An 8,578-nucleotide genomic window follows, 5' to 3' on the forward strand; every position below is an offset into this window, starting at 1 on the left:
TCCCCCGTCGCCATGGCGACGCACGTCGTGACGTCATCGACGTCGGCGACGTCGTGACATCACAGAGGGACCCAATCCACCCCTCAGAGCTGCCTGGCACCGATTGGCCAGGCAGCGCATGGGGTCTCTGCTGGGGGGGGGCGCTGTATCGTAGCGGGTAGCGGCGGATCGGTGGCGGGGATCGGATAAGGCACGCAGCAAGCAAAGTGCTTGCTGCGTGTTTAATAAAAATTATTCAAATCGGCCCAGCGGGGCCTGAGTGGTGACCTGACCTCCTGCGTCTCTGGACGAGCCTAGCTCGTCCAGAATGCTAGGGAGGTTAAAAATTGGACAATTAGTATCTCAGCGAGCTCCACCCCTATTGCACCTTCCTCCCAAAACAGTTGGTACTAGCCGACCCGCAGCGTAGCATACGCCGCATAAGAGGGTAGAGGGCAAGAAGGGGGTATTGGGCACAGCGGTGGGGAGGGGGGTTGGAACCCCCCCTCAACTGAGTCCCCCATGTGTGCTCTACCTCCAGCTTAAGCTCAGCAGGAACCCCCCCCCCCCTCACCTGGATCCCCCATGTGCACTCCCCCTCCAGCTTATGCTCAGCAGGAACCCCCCCCCCCTCACCTTGGTCCCCCATGTGCACCCCCCATCCTGCTTAAGCACAGTAGAAGCCGCCACTATTAGTAAGAGGCAGCGGGCGGGAATGACTCACCTCTACCGTATTCCATCGTGCATTCCACTGTCGTCACTTCCTGCAATGCCGCCCACTGTATTGGTGTAATTTGACTTTTTAAAACAGAAGAAAATCTGCAATAATACAGCTATAAGTGAACATTTGTGTTTACCCATAATGCACTGCTACTAAATATGAAAATTACCCCTTTTCCCCCTTGGTAAGCCAAGCAAGCATCCAGAGCTGCTGGTGTATAGCAAGCATATAGCTTTAAATTTTACAGTCATATCAAATCCACATGCAGACAGTCTGTTTCAGACTTTTGGTCCTCATCAGTACATGACAGGGATTGATACGGCTGTATGAGATAGGGCTTGGACCAGTACAACAGAGTAACCAAGCAGCTCAGAGTGACCCAAACCACTCTTAATGTATAGGAGGATAAAAGGGACCAAAAAGACCTCCTACTAAACAAAGCAAAGCTTGGTGTAATTTGCCTTCCTAAAACAGAAAGAAATATGCATTTATTCAGCTTTAAGTGAGCATTTGTGGTTACCCACAATGCACTGCTACTAAATATGCAAATAATTCCTTTTTCCCCTTAGTAAGCCAAGCAAGCATCCAGAACCACTGGTGTATAGCAAGCCTATAGCTTTAAATTTTACACAGTCATATCAAACCCACATGTGACAACCTGTTTCAGACTTTTGTTCCTCATCAGTACATGGCAGGGATTGATACAGCTTTATGAGATAGGGCTTGGACCAGTACAACAGAGTAACCAAGCAGCTCAGGGTGACCCAAACCACTCGGAATGTATAGGTGGATAAAAGGGACCAAAAATACCTCCTACTAAAAAAATCAAAGCTTGGTGTAATGTGCCTTCTTAAAGGACTTCCGAGGCCAAAATCTGCCCCCAAAATGTAAAAAAAGTTAACTACCTGCATGACTTTGTAAGGCAAGGAGGACGCCGTCCGCGCCCTCCGTGCCGTTCCACCTGGTCCCCTCTGCTCAATAGCCCCCTGAAAGGCTGCGACCCCACGGTCCGGGTCGGTATCTGCAGCCTGCATAAAGATGGCCGCCGGAGCTTGCCACGGCTGCGCAGTCCGCATAGCCGCTACTGCAGCTCTAGGGCCAACCCCCCCATCCACGTAACAGGCAGCGTGGATCAGAGGGTTGGCCCTAGAGCTGCGCAGCCGTGGCCAGCTCCGGCGGCCATCTTTATGCAGGCTGCAGATACCGACCCGGACCGTGGGGTCGCAGTCTTTCGGGGGGCTATTGAGCAGAGGGGACCAGGCGGAACGGCACGGAGGGTGCGGACGGCGTGCCTTACAAAGTCATGCAGGTAGTTAACTTTTTTTACATTGTGGGGGCAGATTTTGGTCTTGGAAGTCCTTTAAAACAGAAGAAACTGCAATAATTCAGCTATAAGTGAACATTTGTGACTACCCTCAATGAACCACTACTAAATATGCAAATTATTCTTTTTCACTGCAACTAAACAATCTCAATATGGTGTAAAACCGTAGCCCCTGATGAGTCGTAAGACGAAACGCGTTGGGCGTGGCTAAACGGACAGGAGGTCGCAGTGCACGGAGGAGATGTCCTCATGACTTTTTATGATATGCCTGACTCTTTTTTACGCTTGTGAGTAGTACTCTTTTTATGCTGTTCTTAATAAACGGTTTTACACCATATCGAGATTGTTTAGTTGCAGTGAGCTGCATAGTTGGAGGGAATTTATCCGCAATTCTATGGAGGACCGCTCACCATAAAGTGCTGTGTGGCTGTCTATGACTGGGGCAGCATTTGTTAAAGGTGAGCACGGTCCTGTTAGGTGGTAGCACACGTGTGTGTTCTAGAGGTGGCCCCCATAGATACATAGGCACGGTGATATAGTGACTAGTGGGTCTGGTCCCTTTTGAGCAATTGCATTAGCAACCTACGCAATGATATGTCTTTTATTTGCTCTATGAACAACTGGAATTGTGAGTAATCCTACTGGTCTGAAGCGAGGAGAAGCCAGGACTTGGTGGTTACCTATATGCGCTGTTTGCTGTCTGTGAGGTCTGGGCAGCTATAGCCAAAGGTGAGGGCAATCCCTGCGGGTGGTGGAGCACAGGAAGAAGGTGTTGCCCTCTAAATACCACACGGGCCCTAGCTGGTGGAGGATCAAGTGTTGAACTGACAGGCTATGCGATGAATTTTTTCTCTTGTTTTTCTTCTGTCTGAGGCTGACTGAGGACGATCAACCACGCCGGTGGTGGCTACGAGGCCAAGAACTGTCCTTTGGGCTACCCCTTACTACTAGTGGACTGTGAGGCAGCGCAAATTTCCTGTTTTTTATAGGTTAAAAATAGGGCCTGTTGACTAAAAACAGTCAGGCAGTTGAGAACAGGCGACTCATTGTATCCAGTGATCTCAGGGGACAGGTGCTGAGAGCAGCTTATGCAAAGCACTTAGGTTCTAAGAAAAACTATGACAATCTTTATTGACTTGGCACAAGGTGTAAGTATTCAACTACTGCCAATTATAGCTGCTGTTTGCTAAAAGGTAAAAAAGCAGAGGATGCACACAAGGTTTCCTTATGCCCATTACCAATTATACATGAGCCTCTCAATAGAGTAGTTGTTGACTTCATTGGGCCACTGTTCATCGTAAGCAGCACTGGCAAAAAGTACATAATGACAGCTGGTGATGAGTGTAAATACCAATATTCTTTTCGCATTATTTTCACACACAAAAATTCAAGTAAAAATACCATTGAAAATAAGTCTTGTTATTTGTGCGTTTTTGTGAATTTTCACAGTAAAAATACCACGCTTTTTTGCGTTTTCGTGGTAAAAATTTTCATGGTAAAAATATTGTTTTCTTGTGTGTTATGCTTTTTTTGCGGTAAAATATACATTTTTTTTCCGTGAAAAAATGCATACTTTTTAAGAAAACACAAATAGCATTTTCGATGTGAAATCTGGTCTACCCCTCCCACAGACCAGCAGTCTTTATGAGTTTCAATGGTATGAGGAGGTTAATGAGGCTTCAATGGTATGAGGAGGTTACCTGCAGTGACCTACGGACAAAGAAGTGCCACAGGAGTCCACAGGTCTCTCACCTTTTGGACTCTTATATGGTAGAAATGTGGGTGGACCACTGAAATGAATCCAGAAGATTTGGGAAGGTCAGGGCAACGGGACTGAAGTCTTACTGATTATGTCCTCGGGGTCAAAGACAATATCGAGTCACTAGCTGACATGTTAAGAGAATACAGGAGCCGAGCATTGGTGTGACTACAATTTATGGGGCCCCCAGCGAAACTTTGATGGGCCCCCAATGTTCATGCCCTTTTCCTAGCTTCCCCTTGGTGTCCTTCACGGCCTTAGGGCCTATCTCATAATGATCATTAAAGAAGTGTGAGGGGTACTAGTGTCTCAGTTGGTTGCTGCCCTGGCCTACAATGTAGGTATTGTGGGTTCTAACCTCTGTAATTCCAAAACTCCTATTGATAGAAAAGGTCAAAGTAATTTGTTATAAAGATTAGCCAGATATAAAAATATTTGGGAAGCACAATGGTGTAGTGGGCAGCAAAATGGTGTAGTGGGCAGCACAATAGCGTAGTGGTTAGTGCTCTTGCCTTGCAGCACTGGGTCCACGGCTCAAATCTCAGCCAGGTCAACATCTGCAAGGAGTTTGTATGTTCGTCCCGTGTCTGCATGGGTGTCATCCGGGCACTTTGGTTTCCTCCAAAAAACAAAAAAAATCCCAAAATTAAGTTAAATGGCTTCCCCCAAATTGGCACTACGATACATACATAGACATATGACTATGGTAGGGATTAGATTGTGAGCCCCTCTGATGGACAATTAAGTGACAACACATTATACTCTGTACTGTGCTGCAGAAGATGTCGGTGCTTTACTAAATAATAATTAAGCCTTGTTAGGAACACTTTCCAGATACAGAAATATGGAACAGGAAAAGTTTGAAATGCATTCAGAGTTGTTTTTGATTTGTGTTGTGCATTTGAAACAAAGTAGTACACTGCTCCATAACATATACTCTGTACAGCGTTGCCTAAGATGTCGGCGCTATAAAAGTACTAAATAATAATAATAAAACAATAATAATATTAAAGTGTGGCCATCATGATCTTGACACCCATAACAAGTGTAACCACAAAAACACCTGGGGCTTGATTCACAAAAGAGTGCTAACTGATAGCACGGCTGTTTTCGCGCAAATTTTTGTGTTGCACGCGATCGCGGATTTTTGCGCGAAAACGTGAAATTTTACGTGCAAACGACAACGATTTCGCGCGAAAATTCACGATCATGCGCAATTGAAAATGTGCGCAAAAACGGCCGTGCTATCAGTTAGCACTCTTTTGTGAATCAAGCCCCTGATCTGAAGTGTAGTCCCCTTTAAAAGGGGCAATACTTCAGAATCCCTGAAGCAGAGAGGCCCCCACAGGTCCGGGATTCTCTGTGTTCGCAGGTGCTGCTTCCCTCTATTTATGTCCCTAGAGTCGAGCACAGTTCTTGGTGGCCACTAATGGTACAACTTGCTAAACAATCGTTTACGTATTGGTTCTTTGTATGAATAATCGGAAATGATCCAATTAGATTAAGGATTCATCGATCGATCGATCCTGGGTCACCAGGTCTATGTGTTACTTCCTATCAGGCTGACCAATCTGAAGGCTGCATGGGTGGGCCTTGCGTGACCATCATTAAACATCTAAATTAAGTCACATACCTAGTAAGCCTAGCAGGTAGAAGACAGAAAATTTTTATCTGTTGACATGCTGAGATCTTAACACTACAGGACCCAGTGTGTAGGGGTTACATTAAGTCACCCCACGCCCTTCAGAGATCTGTCCCCCCCCCCCCCCCAAATACAGTGGGTTGCAAAAGTATTCGGCCCCCTTGAAGTTTTCCACATTTTGTCACATTACTGCCACAAACATGAATCAATTTTATTGGAATTCCACAAGAAAGACCAATACAAAGTGGTGTACACGTGAGAAGTGGAACGAAAATCATACATGATTCCAAACATTTTTTACAAATAAATAACTGCAAAGTGGGGTGTGTGCATAATTATTCGGCCCCCTTTGATCTGAGTGCAGTCAGTTGCCTATAGACATTGCCTGATGAGTGCTAATGACTAAATAGAGTGAACCTGTGTGTAATCTAATGTCAGTACAAATACAGCTGCTCTGTGAGGGCCTCAGAGGTTGTCTAAGAGAATATTGGGAGCAAGACAAAGACAAAACAAATAACATTTATATCGCGCTTTTCTCCTGGCGGACTTAAAGCGCCAGCCACTAGGGCGCGCTCTATAGGCAGTAGCAGTGTTAGGGAGACTTGCCTAAGGTCTCCTACTGAATAGGTGCTGGCTTACTGAACAAGCAGAGCCGAGATTCAAACCCTGGTCTCCTGTGTCAGAGGCAGAGCCCTTAACCATAACACCATCCAACAACACCGCGAAGTCCAAAGAACACACAAGACAGGTCAGGGATCAAATTATTGAGAAATTTAAAGCAGGCTTAGGCTACAAAAAGATTTCCAAAGCCTTGAACATCCCACGGAGCACTGTTCAAGCAATCATTCAGAAATGGAAGGAGTATGGCACAACTGTAAACCTACCAAGACAAGGCCGTCCAGCTAAACTCACAGGCCGAACAAGGAGAGCGCTGATCAGAAATGCAGTCAAGAGGCCCGTGGTGACTGGACGAGCTGCAGAGATCTACAGCTCAGGTGGGAGACTCTGTCCATAGGACAACTATTAGTCATGCACTGTACAAAGTTGGCCTTTTAACGGGGAGAAAAAAATGCGTCTTATATTCCAAAAAATACGGTATCTGCAGATATTTGGCCGCATAACTCGGACATCCGCGGATATTGTGGATATCCGGATCCGAAATACTGCAACTAAGATGATGACGTCCTGGAGCCAATCAGAGGGCTCCCAGCAGAAGCCCTAGCAACCAATCACAGAGGGGAACCCTGGTCAGCCCCACCTAAACTCATTGAGCCAATAAGAGGGCTCCCAGCCTAAACCCTGGCACTTAATCACAGAAAGGAACACTGGCCAGCTGTAATGATCTGCTCTGCTGTCTGCTTAGGCAGACAGCTGTTTGACCATTTTGTAAGTCTGACTGCTGCAGGTTCCAGGAAAAGGGACCTGTCTCCACCCTGCAAGCTGCAGAGTTGCTGTTCTGGGAAGGAATTTGCATCCACTTGTTATGCAAATTACTTAGCTGCTTCCTCTGATGGCTTGCAGTATAAAAACCATTTCTTCCCAGAATTCCTTGCTGGTCATGATGGTTTGTTCCTGCTAACTCTCCTGGAGTATCAGCCTTTGCTATTGTTTGCTAAGATTATCTTAGAGTAATTCCTTGGGACTGCACTAGGCATCCCTTCTAGCATAGTCAGGTTGTGTTATCTGTTTTGCCTTGTACTGTCTATCTGTTGCGTTTGTCTTGTCGCCAGCGGCGGTCGACAGGAAATCGTTCTGTCTGCATTCTGCCTTAGGGGTGCTAGCCAGAGCAGCGGTTGCTACTGGTAGCCCCATCTGTCTGTCTGTCTGGATCGCATCCGCTCTAGCGGTAGTCTCTGTCTGGGAGTGTAGGTCAGAGCTGCGGTTGCTGCTGGCTAATCCTTCTCTCTGTCTTGTCTGGTACGAACGCTTGCTGTAGGCTCGGTGAGGTAACCGTTTAGCAAGCGTTCGCGTTCTCTATTTCGTGTTTCTGTTACTTTGGTTAGTTAGGGTGGCACGCTTATCACTGGGCGCCTAACGTGCGGTGTTCGTGTCTTAAACGCGTTCACTGTTGCGAATGAGTGCGGTGTTCGCGTTTAGCTAGCGTTTGTTATTTTCCTTGATGTTCTGATCATTGTTATTTGCTATGTCTTTCTTGGTAAACTTGTGCTCTGTCTAATTCGGTCTTGTGTCACTATTGGCAATCGCCACTCTTGCGATTGCGTTCCTACTTCGTTTCCGTTGTTGTGTGTTCACCGTCGCTGGGTGGTGACTAGATTAGTGGACACACATACATTCTGTCTCTGTGCTCTCTCTCTTTAAGGGCTATCTTGCCCTGCATTGCTTCAACTTGTACAATTCCCTTCTGGTATCTGTGGCAGTGCAGAGGCTGTGTTCGTCTGCACTCCACAGCTCCATCTGCCGGTGGGAATTTCCCTCTACAGGTGCCTAGCACCATAGCTGGGTTCTGTCAAATTACAAGCTTTTGGAGGATTTCCGCAGTGTCAGCGCGCGTCCTGTGCGCTGACCACGGAAATAATTCCCCAATCGTTACACCAGCCCCCTGTATAATAAGGAGGGCTGCCATGAAGAGACATATCGTCTTAGCTTGCTGAATGCTCACTGAGAGACATGCTCCAGTGCTGGTGGCCTAGCAAGGGCTGTACACAGTTATAAACCTAAAGCTGTTCAGTGATTAACCCCTTCACTACTATCACTGCACTATGGTTAAATCGTTAATTAGCTTGATTGATGTCATTGTATGACAGTCAGAGTGTGTGCTCTAGTGCTGCTGGCCTAGCAGTGATAACCCGAAAGCTGTTTAGTGATTAACCCCCTTCACTATCACTACACTATTGTTAAATCACTAATTAGCTTGATGTCATTTGTGTGACAGTTAGAGTGTGTGCTGCAAGCAGCTGCTATGTGTCTGTGTGTGTGCTGTGCACAGACCAGGCCAGCTGCTGCCTGCTGGCCAGCTATTAGCCTTAGGTATAGGTTAGGTTAGGTTAGGGAATAGGGGATATGATTACTGTGTTATTGTGTAGTTAGTACTGCAGTACTGCAGTCATTGCTAGTAGTTGTTAGAGTAGTAGTACTACTATGTTAGCTTTCTACAGAACTGCTGTGCTGTGAGCAGTGGAAGTGTGACAGTTA

This window comes from Hyperolius riggenbachi, chromosome 7 (assembly GCF_040937935.1).
Source record: "Hyperolius riggenbachi isolate aHypRig1 chromosome 7, aHypRig1.pri, whole genome shotgun sequence".
Classification (NCBI taxonomy): domain Eukaryota; kingdom Metazoa; phylum Chordata; class Amphibia; order Anura; family Hyperoliidae; genus Hyperolius; species Hyperolius riggenbachi.